Genomic DNA, 23,252 nt, shown 5'->3' on the forward strand with positions numbered 1-23,252 from the left:
AAAGCTGTGATGGTCACTAGAACAAAGTAGAAACAGGCCTGCAAATTACTTACAACACTGTGTGAAAGCAAGATTTTTAGAAAAATGAAGCATTTTAATCACATTGCTCTCATAAAAATATTAGTTCAATGTAATAATATAAAATGTTTTTTTAGTAATAAATTTCTCTGAGTGCAAAAGTGTGTTCTGTATTCCTAATGAAACAGAATGAAAGCGTTTTTAAATATTATTTATTTCAGTCATTTAAGATTTCCATTTTTTTGTGTATGCTTAAAATGTGTATAATAGTTTAGTGGCAAAAAAAATAGTTTAGTGGCATGCAATTTAATCAACAAATGTAGAAACATTTTATATATATATTAAGATAGGCAGGCTCCAATGTGTTTACTGATGAGGAACAATATCAAAGAGATTGGGACTGATGCTGTAAGCCCTTGACATATATTTGCCTAATTAATCCTTGTATCGATTCTGTGAGAGAGGTATTATTATTATTCCAACTTTACACATGAGGAAAGGGGACCAGAAACCTTCAGCAGCTCAGCAGCTTGCCCATAGTCACAGTTTGTGGATGGTTGATTAGAAATTTCTAAGTCCTAGCATCTGACGTCAGTACCCATGTTCTAACTACTCTCCTTAGAGCAACATCTCAGTAGGTGACATGCTTAAGACCACAGAAGGATTCAAAGTCAAGTCAGGTGGCTGTTGACGACAGTTCCAACTCTTAGGGGTCAAGTTTTACTCAAGTGCCCATCTCTTCACACCTTATTCTAATTGTCTATCAATGTTGATTTCAGGTTAAGGTTGAGGTTTTGGGTTGGAAGGTAGGCTAATTATTTTTGCTGTTACCCTCTCCTATGGGAACACCTCGAGTCTGGAACACAAGGCACTAACCAAAGTACCTCATGTCAGCCACTGGCAGCATGTCATCATCGCAAGCAGAGAACTTCAAAGAAAATAGTTACTTCATTACTGCCCGTATGAACTCAAGTCCCCCCAGATGACAGCAATATGACACCTACAGATGTTATAGCCAACTACAGAATTGATTGCGGAGGGGAGCAGCTGATGGGACCTTTGCTCTATCAAAAACATTTCTGCAACCTTTCATACAGTCAATTTATGTACGATGTATAGGAACTTCTGAAACGTGGGTTACTCTGTGATGGGCAGTGATGACGGCGACGGGGCCATTATTGTTCATCATGTCAACGAGTGCTCTTTAACAAGGAGATTACTGACAAGATGGAGCGTAATGACAATGAGGAAAATGTTTAAATGTTACTATCTATCATGTCAGCTCACTGTCCACCGCCTGGCGAAAGTCGGCTTGTTACAGAGCCCTCATAGGCTAGCAAGCTGAGGCCACATATCTCAATGAAATAACCCCGTCATTTTTATTTTATTCTTATTTTCAAAATATACCCAAAGGCTGCAAGCACTCTAATGTGTCAAGGTCTCAGGCAGCAGTGAATTTCCGTGGCAGTTATAAGCCTCTGAAACTGGGTCTTATAATGGAAAAACTGACAGATCCTTAACTATAGCAGCACTAACAGGAGTCACTATGATAAAAGCTAGCTGAAAAAAACCCCACAATTTGGCCCAATTATGAGGGGCTGCTACAATCTCCAATAAGCCTGATGTTCATTCTGACCTAATAATTTGTGCACTCCAGACCGAAGGTATTGACAGTTTCTAAATGAGTTCCTTCCACCCTGAATGTAGGCTGTGTGGTGAATCCAGGTGCTTGGTTTTGACAGTCAGTCCCTATGCCTGGGAGACTAAGTCAGCGGGTATGCACTAAAACTTGTCAGAGAAGGAAAAAAGAATAAGTAGGGGATCATGGGTAAAAAGTGAATGCTTCAAGGGCATGGCCAATGGACAGTCATAGTCGGCGGGCATAAGAAGGCAGTCAAGTGGTGTGATTCAGTGTAATGGAAGCCAGAGTATGCAATCAACAACCAGACGTTTATACAGCCTGTGGTCAGGCATGGTGCCAGGTTCCAGGGGAATGACATAATTACTTCCTTTAAGGAACTGATAATTTAGTGAGAGATAAAAATGTCAGGAAATAAATACAAATTTTGCATGTGTCGCTTTCCAATGGGCCAAGGTAGGGTGGGGGTGCTGAATACCTTGACTTCCCCATATCATCCAGCTGGCCATCCATCTGTCCACCCACCCATCTATCCGCGCATTCATTTGACATTGGCTGATGAACTTATGTATTGAGTCCTGCTTCTTTCCAGCACTTAATATCTTCTCCTTCAAATCAGTTTGTATCCCCCCTGCTTTCCTATTCTTATTTGAAGTATTGGTATTCTCCCATTTGCTCCTCATTTCGGCCACCTTTACATGCTGAGTCTTCCTTCCCAGTCCTGGTTGCTTCTATTCCCTCCTTCCCATTCCCATAGTTACCACCCCCAACCAGGCTCTCAGGTGATAAGTTCCTTGTGCATACATGTTGCTCAGTGTTTGGCTTGGGGTTGAAATAGCTCACACACTGACCATTAGTGATCTGGTCTTCCATGCTTCCTGTCACTCTTTATTATGTCATCCCAGTTCATTTGTCTGTGTTCTCCTTTTGATGGTTTAACAATTAGTTCCATGTTTTTAGAAACCTTGTCTTGTCCACTACCGACAAATGAACTCCATGCCTAGATGGATTGTATGCTTTTTTACTCATGCCAGTAAATATTGAATGAATGAGTATTTCCTCCAAATTCAGCCCAGCCTCATCTCCTACATGAAACTTTCTATGACCTTCCCTTCACAGGTCTGAATATCTCATGCACATTTCCTGTGTGTTCCAAGAACACCTATAACATAACTCTACAAAACACTCACAAAAGCACATTCTAAACATGATTTACTTGTCAATCTGCCACAGTTGTCCTAAGAACCTGAGGGTGGGGATGTCCTTTCCCATTCAACTTTGTATCCCAAATGCCTCTCACAGACTGAAGTACATACTTGTTGAATGACTAGCTAAATAAGCAAATAAACAAATGGGTTAAAGGAATAACCATGAGCTGCCATCATATGTACAAACCTTGGCTAACAGGATAGTCAAAGAGTGAGAAAATGTCATCACTTAAGATAAAAGAATTTTCAATCAATTTGGCTGTCACAACTGTGAAACCACTTTGAATATAGACTTGATATTTTCAACAGAAGAAACACATATGTCTGGACTGACACCTTTTTTGACTTAGGCCAGGAATAAGCCTGAGACTCAGAGTATAAGAAATTCTCTGCATCACTGTAATCATAGGCCTTTCAACCAAGCTTGTATATGAACCATTCCTAGACCTCAGACTCAAGGGTGCCAGTGGAAAGCATAACACAAGGAAGGAAGAAGGGATCTGTGCAAGCACGTGGCACCTATCTTGAGAACAGTGTAGTTGACTAAAATGACACAGACTTGAGTGGATGCTCACAGTTTACTAGATTGGTATTTCTGGCTCTTGTGTCCTACATGGCTCATGGAATAGGCCATTGATTTGGTTAGACCAGACTCAGTAACCAGAGGCATAATCTTCCAAGACAAGATCTCAAGGACTTGCATATTATTTGTACTTAGGTGAAAGCTACCCTTCCTCTTATCCTCTTTTCTTTCTTTCTTTCTTTCTTTCTTTCTTTCTTTCTTTCTTTCTTTCTTTCTTTCTTTCTTTCTTTCTTCTTTCTTTCTTTCTTCTTCTTCTTCTTCTTCTTCTTTCTTCTTCTTCTTCTTCTTTTCTTTCTCTTTCTTTCTTTCTTTCTTTCTTTCTTTCTTTCTTTCTTTCTTTCTTTCTTTCTTTTCTTTCTTCTTTTTTCTTTCTTATCTCCCTTCCTTTCTCTCAATCTTTTTCTTGTGATACTCCATTATTGAATACCTAATACACTTTGGGATCAGAACTTAGTCTTTAAAGAAAACAGTATGAGTGTTTGCTCCCAAGAAATGTATGATCCAGTTGGAGAACTAATTAAGTACACACATAATAATAAGTCAACTATGTGCCATTAGAGTGATTCTGAAGAGCTATCATTTGATTCACAGATATTTTGTGAGCATGCACCTGAAGAAGCTATATCATGGGCATTGAGAATATAATAATAAATAAGGCATAATCCCTGATCACCATATTAATTTCCAACCCATCGAGGAAGATTGGCATATAAATATATAATTATAAAATTATCAGCATTAAGACAAATACTCTAGAAGGACAGATGAGTAGCATGTTACTCAATTGGGAATTCACAAATGGCTTCCTGAAGGGACGACTCCTGAGTAGAGCCATTGTTGTTTCCTTCATTTGTTTGTTTTAAAGTTATTATTTTAATTCCAATTTGTTAACACACAGTGTTATATTAGTTTCAGGTGTACAATATAGTGACTCAACAATTCCATACAATACCTAGGGTTCATCACAAGTGCACTCCTGAATTCCCATCACCTATTTAACCCATCTCCCCCCCACCTCCCTCTGATAATCATCAGATTGCTCTTTACAGTCAAACGTCTGTCTCTTGGTTTGTCTCTGTCTCTTTTTCCCTTTGCTCATTTATTTCTTAAATTCCACACATGTGTGGAATCATATGGTATTTGTTTTTTTTCTGAGTGGCTTATTTTGCTTAACATTATACTCTCTAGCTCCATCCATGTCATTGCAAATGACAAAATTTCTTTCTTTCTTATGGCTGAGTCCATAAGAAACTCCATTATATATACTATATCTTCTTTATTGATCAAAGGACAGTTGGACTACTTTCATAATTTGACTATTATGAATAATGCTGCTATAAACATAGGGGTGCATTTGAGGAACCTCCATACTGCTTTCCACAGTGGCTGCACCAGTTTGCATTCTCACCAACAGTGCATAGGGTTCTTTTTTCTCCACATCCTCACCAACACCTGTTGTTTCTTGTATGATTGATTTTAGCCATTCTGATAGGTGTGAGGTGATATCTCATTGTGGTTTTGATGTGCATCTCCCTGATGATGGGTGATGTTGTATATCTTTTCATATGTCTGTTGGCCATCCGGATGTCTTCTTTAGAAACAGCTCTGTTCATGTCTTCTACCCATTTTTTTTTAATTTTATTTTTTATTTATTTATGATAGTCACACAGAGAGAGAGAGAGAGAGGCAGAGACACAGGCAGAGGGAGAAGCAGGCTCCATGCACCGGGAGCCTGACGTGGGATTCGATCCCGGGTCTCCAGGATCGCGCCCTGGGCCAAAGGCAGGCGCTAAACCGCTGCGCCACCCAGGGATCCCCTTCTACCCATTTTTAAATCAGGTTATTCGTTTTGGGGTGTTGAGTTTCATAAGTTCTTTATATATTTTTGGTACTAACCCTTTAATAAGTGGAACCATTTTTGATGTAACTCAGCTATCATGAGCACTTAATATGTGTGCCAAACATTGTTTTAGACACTATCTATATATTAGCTCATTTAATCCTCACAGCTATCCTTTAAGGTAGGTACTATTATTACTTCCATTTTATTAATTATAAAACTGAGGTACTAAGGTGTTAAATAACTTGTTCATGGTTACACAGCTTATTAAGTTTTGGAATTCAGATTCAAGCCCAGACAATTTGTTTACTGAGTCTGGTGATTGTGATACACAGCCAATAGCATTCAAAAACACCTCAAATAAAAATGGGAGGCAAACAATCTGGCAAATTTTTTTCATCACACAGTCATGCTTATGCTATAAAAATTTTTCAGATTGCCTTTAAAGAGTTAAACATTCCAATAGAAAAATAGAAAAAAATTAAAGGAAATTTCAAAAGAAGAGATACAAACAATTATCAAATATATGGACATGTTTGCTCTCACTAAAAAGAAACACAAAATAAAACAAGATCTCTACTTTACCCATGAAATTGGGAAGGATCATAAAATTATTGGTACAGATTTACTGAAAAAAAAAAGTTGACGCATCAAAAGCCTTAAAGTGTATATCTCTTGGTTCAGCAAACACACTTTCAGGAATTTATATAAAGGACGTTAAAATTCATGTTCAAACAATTTTATCAATAAGGCTATTCATCACAGTAAAGTTTATAACTATGTAAAATTGGGGATAATGTACAATCCAACAATGGGGGATCAATTAAATAAATTGTAGTACTGCCACACAATAGACTTCTATGTAGCCACCACAATGTAATCCTGAAACATAATATTAAATGACATAGGAAGTTATTCATGATTTATGATTAAGTAAAAACAATCAAGTTATAAAGTAATAGGTAGAGCATGTTCCCACTTTTATAAAAGCTACATTTAATTATAGAAAAATGTCAGTATTGCTCATCTCTGGGTAATAATAAAATAGAAGATTTTTATGTTCTTCATTTCATTTATCTAAATTTCATAATTAAAATGTATTGTCTTTGTAATAAGAGGAAATGAGGAAAATTTTTTTTGAGGTGAGTTACGTGATGAGATTAGGGAAGATACCTAGGCAGAGGAAGTAGTACAAACAGTATAGCTTCAGGTGTGTGGTGGGAAAGGGGAATAAATGCATTTTTTTTTTTTTGAGAACAAGTAAGAGAGATAGGAATGGCTCTGTGTGGCATGCTAAGGAACATGGCTTACATCTGAAGATGAGACACTGGTAGGTGTTGAGCAGAAAAGTGGAGGGAGATGGCCAGAGCTCCATTCCAGGACAAGTGTTCTGCAGGCAGATGGTGAAGGAAAGCTTGATGGGAGCTCAGGGTTATGGCTTTGCCACAGTAAGGAAGGGATAGCAGAGGTTTGACCAGGATCAACAATAGTAACAGAGCAGAAGCAATGCATTTGGAGAAACAAAATGTTTAGGAGATCATTTAGGTAGGTTTGGAGATGAATTCAAGACTGTGAATGACTAGGGAACGACAGAAAGGAAAACCCAATCAATGCTTAGATTTTCATTCTAGATACATTGAACTTGAGATTCATCTGACACACCAGATGGTTGAATGAACAATCCAGACCAAGAAGAGATACTTCCAACATGGGTGACCATGAAGAGTTTCATCTAGGATATGAAGAAAGGTAGACAGGAAAGAAAAACAGGATGACTAGAATTATTAGAGGTCTAGATGCTACATGCAAGTGAAGACAGAGGTAAGCACAGGATCTGAGAGTTCCAATTGGCTAAAGACAGCTTGTGAAGGAGAGTCACAAAGATAAATCTGGAAAATCTAGAGTCAGATAAAAAAACTCTTAATGCTGGGGCTTTTAGGTTGTTTTTGTGGAGTTTTCTCAGTGTGTGTGTGTGTGTGTGTGTGTGTGTGTGTGTGTGTGTAATGCTACAGAAAACAAAGCCCTTTTGAGGCTTCTTGGGCTGCAGAAGATTCACATTAGAAGTAGTGGTAATTACACTGGCGATGGTGTTCAACAAAATAAAAACACTTATACCCACCATTTTAAAAACACTTCCTCTTTTAATACCTTGTACCCTTACTGTGAGCCAGGCATTGGTCTCATTTATTATGTAGAATAATTCTCTGAGGAAGACATTATCACCCTCATTTGTAGATGAGGAAACTGAGGTGTGGACAGGTTAACAAATCTGCCCAGTTACACAGCTAGCAAGTGGCAGAGTCTGGTTTCAAACTCAGGTCAGTTAGACACCTAAGTTCACAGAAGTGACTGATAGCAATGAGGAAATTGAAGAAGGCCTCTCTGAGACATAAAATTTGAGCTGGAGAGCAGACCAGTGTAGTGGGAGCAGAAAGGACATGGAGGAAATAGGGTATGAAAGGAGGCCATGGAGGAAGGCAGGGCTGGATGTTGTGGGACATTCAACTGGTATCAAATTTGGATTTGACTTGGAGGGCAACAAGAATGCAGCAGCAGGTCTTGGATGTGTGACATGTATGGGTGATGTGGTCTGATTTATGGTTTTAAAAGATTACTATGAGGACTTTGCCAGACAAATGGGGGTGGTGTGCAAGAAGGGAACTGTATGAAAAAGAATAGCACATGGGGAAACACAACACTGAAGATAACTCTGTATGGGTAGAATCAAAGTTTCAAGTAAAAGAAGATGACAATGAGACTGATGATCAGGATTTCCCAAGATCTTAGCTAAGAGTTTTGTACTTTACTCAATGAAGAGAACTGAACTATTTTCAGTGGAGCTATGACATGATCAGATTTGCATTCTAGAATCTTCCTTCAGCAGCTATAGAGACAATAGCGGGGCCAACTGGAGACTGGGAGACCAATAAGCCAGACAGGAAGTGATGAGATCCTGAGAAGGCAGGTCCAGAGGGGAGAGAGTATTTCAGAGAGATTAGGATAGGAGAACCCTCAGGTTGTCGACAGTATATATAAAGAGGAAATTTCTCTGAGTCATAGAAGCTGTAGGCTACACATTCTAAATGCTTTACTAGAAAGGAAAGTATATGGAATGGAGGCTAGAAGAATGTGGAGTCCAGGAAAGATGTTTTTCAGAGAAGCAGAAATGGTTAAGCGTGATTTTGTGCTTTGAGGTCAGAGCTAGAATAGAGGAAAGGGCTGAATATTCTGGAGAGCAGTGATTGAAGAGTGTAGTCCTCTAGGAGGGGAGAATGGGTGTCTTGACATAGCCTAAGAGCCAGGCATGCTGTCCTCTCTAATCTGTTTCATGAGCAGCTTCTTCTAGGCATGAATCTTTGGTCAGCTGGCACCAATTCTGCATTTTGATGTTTTAACTTCACTGACTGATACTAACTTTAGTTTCTCCCTCTGTCTCTGTCTCTGTCTCTCCTCCTTATGCAACTTCCTCCCATCCTAGTCAGCTGTAACCCACCAGGATTACCTCAAACATGGTATTTCTCCTTTCAACACCTGTGGGTGGGAGTGTCTCCAGCTGGTTTTCAGAGATGTGGCTGAAATGTGCCATTATCTCTAATCCTTACTTCCTGTGGGGTAAATACTCTTCTCTCTGCTTTTCAGATGAAGAAACTGAGGCTCAGAAAATCTTACTAATTTACCCAAGTTCATGCAATCAGTGGGGTAATTAAGTTAGGATTAAAGCTCTAGAATGTATGACTCAAAACCCACTTACCATGTGATGGAGATCATGGTTCAGTGGATTGGGGGATTGCAGTTGGAGGCTAGGAAGCCCATGGAGAGGTTTTGTGGAAACCAGACCTAAGTAGATAAAGGAGTAGTAAGTAGCAGTGGAGTAGGGAGATGAGGATGGAGCTGCATTGGCAAGCACCCTTTAGGTGAAGTGTACCAGACTTCATCCTGGAGACTTGTAGGGAAACTGCTTGATGACTGTGTCCAAAAATGGTATTATCTGTGCCCCAGATCTTGGTTTCTAAGTAACAATCCAACCTTGGCTGATGCCAAAGCTGGGGCAGAGAAAGTACAAGGTGAACCTGGGATGTCTTATTGCTCCAGAAAGTAGTGAAGTGCTTGAAGATTAATGAGATCATGTCAGAAGGACACAGGATGCCACAAGAACTAGCTAGGAGGGATCTTCAGTGGCCGAATTGGAAACAGTTTGAGCAACAACCAAAATTAAAGGGGTAAATAAAACAAGAAGAATCCATGTATCCATGATACATGGTGGGGGGAGCAAAAGAGGGACAGCTATTCTTTACAATTAATGGAGAAGAATAGAATTAGAAAAATCACCATTTTGCAATCTCTAAAATAGTGATTTTAGGCAGGTATTGTCAAAGGATGCTAAAACCTTTGGGTGGGTGGATGGTGGGGAGTAGAATTTCAAACAGACTAAAAGTTTTCCCACAGGGTATCTACTAACTACAAAAGTGAAAATGGATTTTTATACAAACATCATATTTTAAAAAAGGCAAAATGGTCAGTATATATCCCTTTATGTGATGCAATGGGAAGGATAGAATATAACTTATGCAATATTCTTGCCATATGCTTAACCCAGATCTAAGCATGAAGAAATAAATCCAGGATATGGGTTAACCTACAATTGTCCTGGACTCTAAAAGTTTCAATATCTTAAAAACAAAACAAAATTAAGAAGGGAGGGTGACTATTCTAGATGAAAGGAAACAAAGGAGACATGACAACTAAATACAAAGGGTGACTTAATTGGATCCCAGATTTGTGAAGACTATAAAAAGTCACTTTGGGATAACTGGAGAAATTTGTATATAGATGACATTTTAAAATCGATGTTCGGAATTTCTAGTTTTTGTCTGGTATGTAAGGAGTGTGAAAGTCACCATTTCATTCTAACAACAAGGGAAAAGCTGAACAAACTGGAAAGTTAACAAATTTTCTTAGATCTCTAAATGAAGGGAGATCAAAGTGCTGCCCCAAAATTGGAAAGGCAGACAGGTGGATACAGAGAATCAGAATTTAGCAGAACAGGAAACCCATGAGTAGAAACCTCTGCCGAAACCAGGGCTGGGGTAGGAAAACCTGAACGATAATTGGCAAATTGCTGGAGGCTCAATGTGGACAAGTCTGAGAGTCAAAAACTCTGGGGAGCCCTTATACTTTTTTGAGTTTTACCTGTAGGAGTTCAACCAGGATCTCACAATGAATATCAGAGAAAAGTCTCCTCTTGCTTCTAGCAGGGGAAGGAAAAAAGTAACAATTTTGAAATATGTCAGAGCATTCTGTTTCTCTGCTTTTATTCTTCTTCTTCTTAAATGTCATTACTTTTTTTTAAATCTGAGTATAGCTAACACACAATGTTGTATTAGTTTCAGGTGTACAAAATAGTGATTTGACGAATTTATATGTTATTCTATGCTCACCACAAGTGTAGCTATCATCTGTCCACATACAGTGGGGTTACAATATTATTGACTATATTTCTTATGCTGTGCCTTTTATTCCTGTAACTTATTCATTCTGTTCTTCTTAATGAAGTTTACCCCAGAAGAAACTAGTTAACCAGAGACTAACCTGGTTGGGTTTTATCAGAGCCTAACTAGCTGGAGAAAGGGAAATATTCAATCCAGCCTGATCTATCCATTCTCTTTCACCTGGCAGGGTGGGGCGGATGGAGAAGACTACCCAGGAACACTTGTGAAGTTCACAGTCCAGAGACACAGGCTCACTAAAGGCCTGAGACCAAATCAAAGGATTATAGAATGCTTCCTTCCCACACCCCCACCACCATATTATTGAAGGTCTATTTATAGCAGTTCCTTTTACTCAGTACCTCATGTCTTGGCTAGCAGGAAAAAAAAGTTACAAGACATACTAAAAGGCAAAAATTGCAGGTGGAAGAGACAGAGCAAGAATCAGAAACAAGTAAATAGTGCAGGGATGTTGATATCAGACTGGAGATTTAAAACAACTCTGATTGATATGCTAAGGCCTCTAGTGGATAAAGTAGACAGCCTACAAGAACAGATGAGAAATGTAATCAGAGAGATAAGAATTCTATGAATCAAAAAGAAACGCTAGAGATCAAAACCACTGTAACAGAAATGAAGAATACATTTGATGGGCTCATTAGTAGACTGGGCACAGTTGAGAAAAGAATATCGGAGGTAGAGGATATCTCAATAAAATTCTCAAAAACTGAAAAGCAAAGAGAACAAAGACAGAAAAGCCAGGACAGACTATCCGGAAACTGTGGGAAGGCAGCAAGAAGTATAACATATGCACAATGGGAATATCAGAAGGAGAAGAAAGAGAGGAAGAAATAGAAGACATATCTGATGCAAGATGGCTGAGAATTCCCCCAAATTCAAGTCAGACACCAGACCACAGATCCAGGAAGCTTAGAAAACACCAGGCAGGATAAATACCAAAAAATTACACCTATGCATATAATTTTCAAACTACAGAAAATCATTGATAAAGAAAAAAAACCTGGAAGAAGGCAGAAGAAATACTTTATCCATAGGAGCAAAGACAAGAATCACATCCAACTTCTCAGAAATGAGGCAAACAAAAAGAGAATGGAATAACATATTTAAAGTGTTGAAAAAAAAAAAAAGACTCCACTAACCTAAAACCAATCTATGTTTCTTGGATGTGATAATGGTATTATAATTAAATAGAGGAACACCCAATTCTTAGGAGACAGATGCTGAACTAGTTAGGGATGCAACATAATGATGTCTGCAGCTTTCCTTTTAAATATATATAGGGATATTTTCAAATAGTAAATTTGAAAACTATGACTATTATGTTAATAATAATTATAATAGAAAATTACCAATATAATAAGAACAAAGGAGAAATTAAATTATAAGAATGGCATTCTCTGATCTAGGGATCATAAAGAGCATTTCCATCTCTCCAAAATCTGAAGCTCTGCCTATCCTAAGAGGGAAATAGTTTATTGATCAAGATAGTGTAGACTGTAATGTTAGGTGAATTTAGTAGAAATAGTTTAGACCCAGGATTCCATTCCTACATTTTTACCCCCAATGAAATGGACATTCTATTCACACAAAAATATGCATGCAAATGTTTATAGCTTGATTTATAATCATCCAATCCAGCTACATTCCAAAAGTCTTCCAACAGATGAATGGATAAACTCTCTGAGTAACATTCTTACAATGTAATACTACTCGTCAATACAAATGATGAACTTTTATATATGTAACAAGATGGGTAAATTGAAAAATCATTATACAAAGTAAAATAAGTCAGACTCAAAAGGTTACATGCTGTATGATTCCATAGTATAATATTCTTCAAAAGACAAAACTATAAGACAGAGAACAGATTAATGGTTACCAGCAGTCAACTACAAAGAGATGGTATAAGGGAGATTTTTGGGGTGATGGAACCATTCTGTATCCTGATTGTGGTAGTGGTTGTATAACTCTCTCATGTGTTAAAATTCTTAGAACTATATCCTAAAAAAGATCAAATTTACTATATATTAACTTAAAAAAGGAATAACAATTTTGTAAACACTTGAATTCTAAAATTTGGTATAAAATTCAAAGACAAAAAAGTTAACCTAATACAACTATATTTAAGTAACATTAAAATATAACATCACCATCTTTGAAAATTCATCAAGCTATACACTTTGATTTGTGTACTTTTCTGATTAGGAGTTATACTTCAATGAAAAGTTTAAAAATATAAAATATATAGTCTGAATTTTTTTTTTTTTTTTTTTTTTTTTTTTGTAAAACGTACAGTTTGCTCTAGCAGATGTGGTATTTTACAGGTGAAAATAATGTTTTGGTTGATTGAGTAATGTGTTAGAAATAGCCTCTGCAGGTCCAGACTTTTGACATGATTTCAAACAACTGTAATCCTCTTTTTGTTAATTCAAGATCTCCTTCACTTCAGGACAGAGTAAAGGGACAAAACTACCACCTAACTAAATTTATGGCATGAAGGAATAGACAATTGAATACTCTGGTCTTCTCAGCTGTTTATTACTCAAACTATCACATGACATCTATGTGTCTGCTGATACTGCTGATAGACCTAACTACCACTTCCCCTCACCCTTTGAAAAGTTACATTATTATTGTGGGTAAATTGAACTGAGAGTACTGATCTGGCCAAGTAATTGAATCTCAATGAAATGCCTGGCAATCTGCAGATTCTAAAGTTGAATAATAATACAATATGTCTTGCATTTATGTCATGTTTTGTTTTTGGGGTAGAATGAAGAAAAGAGATTTATTGAGCGTTTAGTAAATGTCAGGCACTGGTTTGGTGTCTTATATTTGTTAATTTATTCAATTATCACAATTACCAATTTAGCTCAGGGTGTGTATCCTCTTTTTATAAATGTGGGAAATGACTATAGACTTTTCCAATTGAAAATGAATGTATAACTAGCACTCAACTTGAGAGTCTCAGAACCAGAATTAGCAAGACAGTCATCCATCTACCCTCACCACTGGTAACAGGGGTGCTTCCCGGCCCAAAAGTGGTCTCTGCTATGAAGACAGTTTCACATGAAGTTTAGGTGCCACTTATAGAGTTGACAATATCTTCTGCTGTATGATTGGGTCCACAGAGCTCCTGAAATACGTGTTTGTCTGAGGAATGTACAAGATTTTTCTCCTAGGAAGTGATTACATCAGTGGTTGCCTGAGGACATTAGTATCAGTATCATACTATCTCAGCCTTAGGAACACCAAGCTCCATAAAAATCCTATTGCTTCAGATACTCAGCCTAAATTCCACAAAGTGATGGAAATTTGTCCTCAAGTGACAACCTCCTTACCACAGGACTTATGAACCCGCATACTTGGATTTCTTCCATGGACCAATTCCAGCTGTCCCACCTTTTGATGATTTATTTCAGATACCTTCCAGGCTTTAGCTAGGAACTCTACCATGAAAAGACAGCAGGAATTCTAGGGAGTTGTCATGGCAACCTCTAGATATCATCTTCAGAATGCCCCATGGCTGTTGAGTCCAGATTTATCACAATTATGTTTATATATGGAAGGCAAGCTCTTGCATAGGCAACCAGACCCCAGTAAATGGATCTAATTTGTAATTATATGGATCACTCTAATGCTGCTGGCAGCAAGATTTGAGGAACTGCTGTTGAATGTGGGCTTATTGGGGGCTACTTGTCATGTTTACATGGGCCCATACCTCAAAAACCAATGGGGAGAGAATAGCTATCCAACCTGTGCGTTTTGTCAAAGAAAAACTTCGGGGTTAAGTTTTATGAAGGTGCTTGATGAGAAATTTGTATTGGCTACCCTCTCCTCCCTAAAGTGAAGAGAGTAGCCTGAGTATTTCAGAGATTCTCATTTTTATTTCCTCTTTGTCTCATAATCTGAAAACAATGGCAGCACAGAGCCCAGTTACGTAGTATCTGCTTCCAAGCAGGATGGCACTGGATCTGCCCAGCGTCTTGTGCAGTGGGTGTGTGGGTGTTTGTCTAGCATTGTCATTGCAATTTTTATTGCATCTCATGATGTGCACAGATGTGCTTGGTAAGCATCCCAAGAGGGAAAGAGATTCTGCTCAATATCCCTGTTCCCAAATGACACTACCTTATAGAATCACTTTCTGGGCTACCTCCTTTGGGATGCTGTAACCATTTAAAGTCTCTGGATTTTGGTGTTTTAACAAGGGTTTAATTACTAAGGTAAGTGTATGCACCTGCTAAGGCATTCCTAATTATTTGATAATGGTGCAATCTTTCTCAATACAGCCAGTTTTGTGGTGTAAGCTACACTAATGAAGCACACTGAGAGAACACATTCCCCCAATGTTGGGAAAGCTTATTTAAATTAAATAAATTTGCAAAGGACTGAATTTTTACCAGTGGCCTCAACAATTATGCAGCGGTGTTTCATGCTGGAAGCTGGTATACTCAATGTCTGAATGAGGCACTTCCCTTTACTTTTGTTCTTCCTACTGTCCTTAAATGAAATAGTGTCACTTAAAATTTTATCTTTTTCACATTGCTTCACTACCCTTCCTTGTTCCACCCTATCTTTTTTTTTCTCTTAAAGAAAAACTAGCTTATCTCTCTTGTTGTTCACTTGGCAACCACTGATAGAAGCACGGTTTTGACAATGCTGAAAGTTTTTTTCTTCTTTTCCACCTGATTCTTACCATTGCCACATGTGGTCTGTAGTGGTTTAGTAATAAGATCTTTGCTATAACATCTGCAAATTAGCACCTTGCATTGCAACATCTCTGGAAACTTGCTGATGGTTTGCAATTGTACTAAGTCAGAGTTGACACCATATCCAAGTGTTTCAAACTTTGTTGCTTTGGACTAAAAAAAGAAGATTCCAATGGGCAGGTGGTTTCCACATCACTGTTAGGAGCTACATTAGCAAAACATAGCATCTCATTTCTCAAGCACACACATTCATTTTAGTACACAAAATTACTTTGGGAAGAAATATGCACTTTTCTAAAGGGATTCCATCATTATTCTCTGTCCCTAGTCATTTGCTTTTTTTGTCCAAAATATTTTGGTGAATGGGGCCAGTTACCAGTTTTCAGAAGGCCATCATTAACACAGTTTTCCATGTAAGAATAAAAGAACGCCCTTAACCATTTAATTTTCTAGAATTTTTATGTAAACCGAATTGATTTTTTATAATTTCCCAATAAAACAAGAGCATTCCTTTAAATACACCAATGACCTCCTACTGAGTTTTTAAATTGCTTATAAACGACAGCCAAGACAAATGAGTGATGGGTACGAACACATACAAATGAAAAACTGTTGCAAATAAGGGTCAAAGGATTAATAGAATGTTCAGGACCCGATTTGGAGGGCCCTTAAGGACAGCTTTCAATTGTGCAGGGGTTCAGATGCCTCACGTGCCGCCATAGTTACGTGGAGATTATAACCACACAGGTCTAGATTATGCTGTCCTTGTTTTATCACACCATCAAACAGGGCTAGAGAATGTAGCAACTGGGGACCCCTAAGAACAAGCAGAGGCATGATGGGAGGGGCCTGGGTAGTAGCAGAGAGCATAACTTGCAGTGCCAGGCAAATCAAAAGGCGGAGGGGGCCTCCCAGCTGATTCCTCAGTGTCCTAGAGATTTCTGTTATTAATGTGGCTTGGGGCATGTACTGCTGATAATTACTGCTAGCTGGAATAATTAATAAGAATAATTGCTTGGCATGGAAAGGGAAAGGGAAGCTCTGGGAGGAGGAAGAAGCAGGCTAGAGGAGCAAGAGACTCCCCAAGCGCATTTATATAGACAGGAAGTTCAGCAGCAAGCATCCTGAGAATCAAGGAGTTGTCTGGATGCCAAGGGCAAAAGTTAAGAGATAGCAAGTAAGGCCAAGTTTGATTGTCTTACCTTGGGATGCAATGGATAAGAAGCCTGTCATGGCTTCAGTGAGAGGTGATTCCCTTCGGAAATAATAGGTGGAGATTGTGTTAAAACAAAAACAAAAACAAAAAACAGTGAGAAGGGAATTAAGAAGTGACCTAAAATGAGCAGACAAGTCTGTGTATCTGGTATAAACCCAATAATGACAGCAGGAGAGCAGCAAAAAAGAAGAAAAGTAAGAAATGGTACCCCAGTGAGAGCTTGGGAGAGTTTCTCCCAGCTTGAAGGAAGAAAAACATCCATTAGAAACCAAGCATTGGTGTTGACAGTGTATAAAAATAACCACGATTTTAACGTAATAGGGTGAATTTTCTCAACACGATGTAGAGTTGCCAACACAGTTCTTGATGTTGTAGCTTTCTATATATTACACTTAAATATTCTCCCAAAGGCAGGGCAAGCATATGCTTGGTGCAACTTGAAGAGGTGAGGAAACTGAATGTGAAAACTTAGTTGTAAGCAACATATGGAATCTGGCAGCCAGAGCTCTGATAATGACGAACAAGCCCAAGTGCTGGGTGTTTCCCGTGACCCTACATAGGAGACAGGGCACCTTGTGCAGTGTTGTGTTATGAGATAAGAAGTGTTGTGTTATGAGCATAAAGGCAAGAGGTGACGATTTGTGATTCCCTTTTCCTATAGAAACCATACAGGAAGAGCGACTAAAGACAAAAAAGATGGATTTACCCAATTATCCCCTACCCAACATTTGATGTTATGTATTGCGTTTTAATGGATAATGACCTTAATCCTCTATGTCACATAAATGGATTACAATTGCAAGGCCGAAGAAGGAATGCTACTAAAGAGCCAATAGTAAGTGTGTGGTTCTGGGGTCTTTCCAAGGTCATACTGCTGGCTCAAAGTGGGGGTGATACTCTCCTCACAGCCTCTAGCAGGTTGTGGTAGTAGTCCCTGCCACGTAAGGGAGCTGCATGCTCAAGGACAGCTGTTGCTCATCTTGGGTTGAGTAGTTCTGTGTCTTCACAGCATTTAGGGAGCTCTAAAGGGCATAATCCTAAAGGACCAATCAGTTTAAAGGATGGAGCAGGAGGATGATAAGAGAACCAGGTGTAAACTAGGCTCCCAGTTCTAGGCAAGGAGACAAGGCCGGTAGTGCCACCATGTAATAGGATGGCTGAAAGGTTCTAGGGGAAGGCCTCAGCCCAATTGCTATGTGTTGAGGAAGTTTTGCCCACCCTAATTGCATGTGGCACTTCTTGGAAAACAAGAAGCTGACCTAGACCTTGGAGTTGCCCCCAGATCTCCAATCAATGCACTAAAGAATGTAGAGACTAGACACGAGATGGGGTTTCTGGTATTTATTAATGACTATGAAACAGAGTTAACACAATCCGGAGTAAACCCTGAGCATGTCTTGGAACCTGAGGAAATGCTGCTGGTTAAAAATGCAGTCTGCATTTGTTTTTCTCACAGCTATGAAAAATTGTAGTTGAAAAAGTGTAATTACTGGCACAAACAGTTGAATTGGAAGCTGTGGACCCATTCAGGCTAGAGAGTAGGGTGATGGTGATCCCAAACTCAAGATTTTAGTTTATGCTAAAGAATTGAGAGAAAACTCTGTTAGTAAGGTGCAGCAGGAAGTTTGAGGGCTTTGAAGTCAAATATATATGGAAATAAGTCTTGGCTGTGCGGCTCACCACAGAGTGACCTTGAACAAAATACATCACTTCCATCGAGTGTGGACAATATACCTACCTGGTAGGATTGGTGTCAGAATTAAAATAAACTATGTAAGCATCTAGCTCCTTGCCTGGCATATAACAGGTACTCAGGATATATCAGCTCCCAATTCCTTTACCATTCCTAGATGTTCAGAGCCTTGCTCCCCAGTTTTCCTATCAACCCTCTTCTTAATCTTCCACAAGTGAATCAATAACAACCATAATTATAAGAGGTTTAAGGAGGAGCCTCCCTGACTCTCTTGCCTTTCAAGGTTTGAGCATCTGGCCACTCCTCTTTCCTGGTTATGATCTCAGCAATCCTTGCTCATGTTCCACCAGGGGAGTACCCTGGTCTATCCAGTAAAGATTTCCTGAGTGCCTCCTGAGGGTCAGGAAGTAGGCCCGCTTCCAGCATGACCAATGCCTTCATCTTCTCCAGACACCAAGACCAGAGCTGTTACAGGGAGAAATTCAGTGAGGTGATCCTTGGCTGCATGCTTCTAAAGGGAGGCCTGCCCAGTGCTACAGAGGGATGGTGACCTACAGAGATGGTGCTGGGAGCAGAAGATCACCAGTGGTTTGGAAAAAAAGATCTTTTCCCTAAAGTGTGTTTATTCTGTGTCTGGCATTGTTTTAAGTGCTTTCCGAGTACTCACTCATTTAATCCTCATAACAGCTCTTAGAGACGGAGATAATCATCACTCTACTTTAGAGAGGATGAAACTGAAAGATAAGGGTGCTAGGGACGTTGTCTAGATCACGAAGCTAATTAGCGGCCTAGTAGTCTAGTTTCAGAGTCTTCTCTCTTAACCCCTATAACATGCAATCATGCCATCATGCACCCCTACCCACTTGCATCTGAATGTACAAAGCAAGGCAAGTGCATCTTCCCTACCTCCACAGTCAGACTTCTCTTTCTTTTTTAAGGGTGCTCTTCATGCTTGTTTTCATCTAATTTAATCCCCATTAAAATATTAACTTGAGACCAGAGGGTGCTATATACTATTTTGCTGGAAACTGGAGCTGGAAAAAACATGTTACCTTTGTTAAGGTTGTGGGCCAAGTAGATGTCTTTTCTGATTTCTCAGTAGAGAGGCCCAAAAAGGCGGTAATAAGTTTCTGAGTCATCAAGAGACCAGATGCAGCCAAAAGAGAAACTGTCAATTTTCAAAGAGGGTCTTTTTCTTTAGACCAATCCTGGGACTGAAGTGGTGTCAAACAATGCTGTGGCAGTAGAGAGGGGAATGTGAGTTTCCCAGATTCTTTAGGATACATTCCACCCATGAATGGAATCGCAGGGCAATCTGAAGTCCCAAGGGAACCAGTTCCCAAATATAAGTTTTAACTTGTTTACCTTAAATTGGGAGCCTATTACAATCGTGCCCTTGGGATTATGCCACTGGCATTCAATCTAGCCTCATCTTTTAGGGATTGGGGCATGTCTCTTCCCAGCTTTGCTTAAGCCTGCATTATTTCCCAAATGCTTCAAAACTGAGCCAAATTAACCTTGTCCCCGAGGAACAAACAAAACCCTGGCAGGGAAAGGCAACTTTCAGTTCTCTTCTCCCCATGGTCCCTCAGGGAAAAAGCCACATCAGAGAGGACCAGTTCTTTAGCCTTCTTCTCTCCCCACCCTGATGTCTGGCTCAGACCAAATAGATTTTACTCTCTCTCCTTAGCTGTTGGTCCTTTCCTTCCTTATTCTGTTTGCTGACCTTGAGATCACTATCCCCCTTCAGCAGGAAGGCTCAACTTTACAGAAGCAGAAAGAGAATAGTGATGTTTTAAATTTAGGCACTCGAGGGCCTGTTTTATCCATTGTATTATCTGTAGTGTTTTGCAAATGATGTTCAGTGAATTAATGGAATCAGAAGGCAGGACACACTCTAAGGAATAAGGAAATAAACATTTCTATAGACCCAACTATAGAGATATTGAATGGCTTAGTTATGTAAAAATATGTTCTTATGACCATATCTTGTGTTCCTGACATAAGTAAGGTGGATCTCCACCAGTACATGTGAAAATTTTTCTTAGAGACATAGGAAACCAGCAGCCATCTACCACAGAAAAAGACATGGCAAAATGTGGTGAGAAATAGTCTGGACATTATTTTGTTCATGGCTCCCTATCATGGAGCTAAGAATAAGTCTCTCCCCCCTTGGGATCTCAGTTTCCTTTTATTTAAAATAGAATGTTTGGGCTAGATGACCTCTAATAATGTATCAGTTAGGATGCTCTATGGTACAAGTGCCAAATGAATCAAGGAGAAGTGACTTCAGTGAAGAATGAGAAGTCCAGAGGCAAGACGGTTCAAGAGCTGGTTGGTTCAACTGTAACTTTGAGGGTGAAGGCCCCCTCTCTTTCTCCTTTGCCATCTTCCTTACATTTATATATTTTCCTTGTAGGCTTGTTCCCCCTTGTAGCCGAATATGACTATCACCGGTTTTATACGCAGGTGGCAGCATTCGGAGGGAAAAATAGGAACTACTCTGTCTTGTATCCTTTCTCAAGAACCGACCTTCCTTCATGTCTAATCAGAGAGATTCCATCACAATCACTTGGTATAAATCCACAAGGACTCAGATCACTCTCCACTCACTGCCTTGCACTGGTGAAGGGCAGACCAGCTCCAAGGAGCTGAATTACACAGAGGTCTGGCAGCAAGGAAACGTACAGGATGTCTGTTGGCTGAGAGGTCACTGGCATCTACCACAAATAGCATGTGATGCAAAGTGAATAAGAAAGATGACAAGCAAAGTTTGATAGAAGTAAAGAAAGGCGGTAGACAACAGAAAGGCCAAGCCCCCCCATGAGGAATCCTTGAAAGGTAGGACTGTCACATGTCATAAATGTTCATCTGAAGCAGGCCTAGTTCTGAGGCACCTAGCCCCATTTTTAACTACCCAGGCAGCAGGCTTCTTCCGGTTGTAGGTAGAAGAAGCCTTATGCTAATTTGTCACTAACTGGCCTCACCCACACTCTCCTCTACCTTGAAGAAGTCAGTTCATCCCCCTCACCCCACATTCTGAGTGTGATGTTGTGTTGCTAGGACACGGTGGCACCCTGGGAATGTATATAAAATCAGAGACCAAACTTATTCTGGGGAATCAGAGAGAACTTTCTTGAGGAAGTAACTTCTAAGCTGAGACCAGAAAATGAACAGAGGAGTATTCTGAGGAGGTGAAGAGGGAGGTGTGGGTGATTATGTGGTTGGGACAAGAGTCTTGAGCTTGGAGAACGCTCATGAAGAGTGGAGGGAGAGAAAGAATCACTCATGCAATTACAATCTTCTTGGTGATTTCTCAGCTCATGCTATGCAAGATCTCTTTGGGATAGAGGAGGCATTAATGGGCTTAATTATTCATTCATTCATTCATTCATTCATTCATTCATTCATTCATTTATCCATTCATTCAACTTATAGCCAACCTCCTAGGTGAAGGGAATATAATTCTAAGGTAGACTTGGTCTCTATCCTCAGACAGCTTATTATCAACTGGGGATGCGGAGATATAAATAAGTGTGTTCATGAAACCATATAGGAGCTCTGCTGGAAGATACTGGTAAGGATTTAAGTAACGGTGGTGGAGAGAGGAATGTTACAAGAGTAGAGAAGGAATAACCCTTGCGTGTTGGAAAATGGATGTGTTTTTACTAAGTGGAAAAGAAATCCTCATGTCCATCTTTGATGTTTTCCTTCCCCACCCTTTCTGCCTTAGAAATCTGATGATTATATGATGTAGTGTTCTTCTGCCATAAACATTCTTCCATGTTTTAGCCAGGGTGATGTCACCATGAGACTATGTCTGGTGTAAATGGGATACAATCCCAAGGCAAATCAGAAATGAAATGAGATCTCTTTAAGAAGAAGGAATTAGCCTCAACATAATAAAATAGTTACAACTTAGTGGGAGATATGTAAAATGGTTTACATCACTGAACTGTCCCAGATGGTAAACATAAGGCAGGACTGCATCTTAAAATGGATGTATGGTGGCGGATATGGTTACAAACGTACAGTATGGGCCCGATGCATATGTGTGAAAGAAACTTTTCAAAGTCTAACTTTTTCTGGTCTCCAGGACGATGAATGCTCGTGATAATTGGCAACACGAACACACCCACAATTTCCAGTATATTAAGGATAACAGAGCATCTAAAACCAGTGACATGCTAAAAGAAAATGTGGTCAACTGGAAAAGAAGGAAAAGAAACCCCAAAACAAATCATGTTACAAAACAGGCAAAAGAAAAGTAAAGAGCAGTGGACTCGACACCATGCATCAGACTGCACAAATAATAAGATGCCTGTAAAAATGTCCCTTCCAGAAGGGAGGCCAGCCGAGGGCCTCTGGCCTGCCCTCTCAGCGTGGCAGGGCCGGGTCCCCCGGGGGAAAAGGAGCGCACACAGTGGTGTGGGAAATGAAATCGAAGACGCCAGGGACACTGATTTGGTTAGCCCAGTCACTCCACTGTGAACTTCGGGTCACACGCAGTTAAGGGCGGAAGGGGAAGGCAGGAAGTATTCTAATGAGAATTCAATTAATTCAAGGAATCTCAGAAACCAGGTGTAAACTCTGCCGGATATTAAAAGATCCCTGAGAGGAGACAGGGTTTCGGAGCGCGTCAGATCAATTTGTGAGGCGCTGGCAAATTGGCAGCTGCCCGGCTGCAGCCCCGGCCCCCCCCAACAGGTCCCAGTAATTGCATCTTGGGGCTCGGGGCAAGTGTGACTTGCAGCCCCTCCCGAGGCTAATGAAGCCAGGGCCCCGCAGTGCCCAACCCGGGCTACTGGCTACCCTGGGGAGCTCAGGATCGGCAGGCCC

General features: G+C 39.8%; 2 long non-coding RNA genes across 6 annotated transcripts in view; one reads left to right on the forward strand and one right to left on the reverse strand.

Annotated features, from left to right (window-relative positions):
• Nucleotides 1-14,447, reverse strand: part of LOC140635079 (uncharacterized) — a 74,990-nt gene extending 60,543 nt beyond the window's left edge. The window contains exons 1-3 of one of the 4 annotated variants that reach the window (XR_012032429.1): nucleotides 14,137-14,437; nucleotides 10,479-10,536; nucleotides 9,040-9,125 (exon numbers count right to left, since the gene is read on the reverse strand). This is a non-coding gene — a long non-coding RNA (uncharacterized lncRNA). Of the gene's footprint in view, nucleotides 1-9,039; nucleotides 9,126-10,478; nucleotides 10,537-14,136 lie in introns of all 4 variants that reach the window. The other 3 variants (XR_012032430.1, XR_012032427.1, XR_012032428.1) reach the window with 3 other exon arrangements.
• LOC140635081 (uncharacterized) lies at nucleotides 9,733-23,203 on the forward strand. Of its 2 annotated transcripts, none has more exons than XR_012032435.1 (4): nucleotides 9,733-9,803; nucleotides 17,382-17,555; nucleotides 20,883-21,254; nucleotides 22,510-23,203. It is a non-coding gene; the product is annotated as an uncharacterized lncRNA (long non-coding RNA). The 2 variants fall into 2 exon arrangements; XR_012032434.1 differs by lacking the exon at nucleotides 9,733-9,803 and adding an exon at nucleotides 14,323-15,018.
• The last annotated feature ends 49 nt before the right edge of the window (nucleotides 23,204-23,252 follow it).

Source organism: Canis lupus, chromosome 6, assembly GCF_048164855.1.
Source record: "Canis lupus baileyi chromosome 6, mCanLup2.hap1, whole genome shotgun sequence".
Lineage (NCBI taxonomy): Eukaryota > Metazoa > Chordata > Mammalia > Carnivora > Canidae > Canis > Canis lupus.